This window comes from Megalobrama amblycephala, linkage group LG17 (genome assembly GCF_018812025.1).
Source record: "Megalobrama amblycephala isolate DHTTF-2021 linkage group LG17, ASM1881202v1, whole genome shotgun sequence".
In the NCBI taxonomy this organism is placed as follows: Eukaryota; Metazoa; Chordata; class Actinopteri; order Cypriniformes; family Xenocyprididae; genus Megalobrama; species Megalobrama amblycephala.
The window spans coordinates 33,797,471-33,799,393 of NC_063060.1; the positions used below are offsets into that span (position 1 = coordinate 33,797,471).

The window sequence follows — 1,923 nt, forward strand, 5'->3', positions numbered from 1 at the left end:
TGTTCCCATAAAAAAATGAAAATCCAACATGTGTGAGTGTGCGTGCGTGTTTCAGGTAAACCCTGTGTTACGGTGTGTTTACACACACACACACACACACACGTTGGGTTTTCATGTTTTATTGGGGGAATATTTTTTATATTGCACAAACTGTTTATTTTATGTGGCGTGTGGTCTGTAAGCTGCATTCACTGTGCATACACAAGCCATTTGTGGACTCGCTAATTAATATTACCACTATAAATTACTATAAATTCTGTTGTTTGAGATATACCATAAAGCTGTTGGTAATGCGTATGCAACTGTCCGTCAGGCTAAAATGTTAGCGACAGATTGTAAGCAGTCGACTTAACCGACTGTAACTATTCAATGTTTTTTAAATTCTTAATATACTTAATATACTTCTTCTGGCATACATTTAAACTGACTCTTGTCTTACGGTGCGTTCCAAACGGGATATTTCGCCCTCCGAAGGGCACTTCGGAGTGAAAATAATCACGGCCGCCATATTGAAGGGTCGTTCCAAACCAAAGTGCTCAAAACTGGCCACTTCAAAGGGCCCTTCGGAATGAAGGATTTCAAAGGGTACAACTGATGGAAACATCACAGAATGGGTACAGGAGGTTAGGAGTTCGATTTTACCTATTTAGTATGTATCATATTTTTCTATACTACTGTAATATTTAAACGAGTTAGATTTGGTACCTTATTATGGGCAAAACGACATTGTACTTCAACAAAAATACTTTACAGCTACTTTTATCAGTCCATTCAAATGTTTAAAATACATAGATACAATATACAATATGGTGTGATAAACCTAAAATAAATAAACTAACGTTAAACAAAGGGCGCAGCTTGCACAGTCTACTCCTCCTTGATTGTCTCGTTAAGATGACGCAGAAGCGCGTTCCAAAAGAAGAGTTTTTTTGACCCCTACACCCTTCGTCCCTTCGAAGCTCTCACTCTGGAGGGTAAACCCTTTGAAGGGATTAGGGCATAGGGATGAACCCTTCCGAATGGAACGCAGGGTTAGTGTTTATTTGTTTAGATCTGAGACTTTTACTAAGCTGACGCTCCGTACCTTTTAAAGATGAAGTAGTTTGTACTGCACTAGTGCCACCTAGAGGAATCACAAAAATACAGCATAATTTGCAAACGTCCTTTGTTTGTCGCGTCTGACTCAAACAACACAATCACAGCTTTTACAGGTACTTGTGAACTCTCAACAGGTAAATATAATAAAAGGTCCAACATATTAGAAATACTTCTTACGGTGTTTCTATGTGTCAAGAGAGTAAGCAACTAAGTAAGAAACCGTGTAGAGTGAACGAGAGCGTTTAGCTTATAATAAACAAATACAACGTACAACGGGCACAGTTTTGACACGACAGCATACCCGGTTAAAAAGGTCACCGCTCGTATTTGCATTTTCAAATTCAAAGTGAAATAATGTGGCTTTTCTTAAAGTTGTTGCTGAAGTTCAGAATTCATCGTTCGGTAGTTCTTTGCTGCCACAACTCTTTGCTTTTAAGGTGTGACTGTGCCAAATTCAGCCTTTGCATGGCTGAATGAGCACAGTGATGCAAGAGCCACTGGCCAAAGACTTTTCTCCTTGCTTTCTTCTTCCCTTCCTTTATTCTCCCTCCTGTGATTCCAGGGTAGAGCGAGCAGCAGCCTTTCCTTTCCGTTCCCCTCACTTGTGATCTCTGCATGAGCCCTCTGTTGTGAAAACCATTTTTACTTAGATCATGAGTTTTATGACCTGAATAAAGATGGTTGTGTTTTATTTTTCTTTGGCAATGTACAGCCACACACAATTTGACATTGCATACTCTTTGCTGCCACAAATGACAGCAAAATAAAGAGATCACTAAATTAAAAGGCTTTAAAACTAATGATGTCTCATTATTTATTTTACAG

General features: G+C 38.9%; 1 protein-coding gene across 1 annotated transcript in view; it reads left to right on the forward strand.

The window, feature by feature from the left end:
• Positions 1-1,923, forward strand: part of cdh12a (cadherin 12, type 2a (N-cadherin 2)) — a 51,493-nt gene that overhangs the window by 31,088 nt on the left and 18,482 nt on the right. The window lies entirely within an intron of this gene.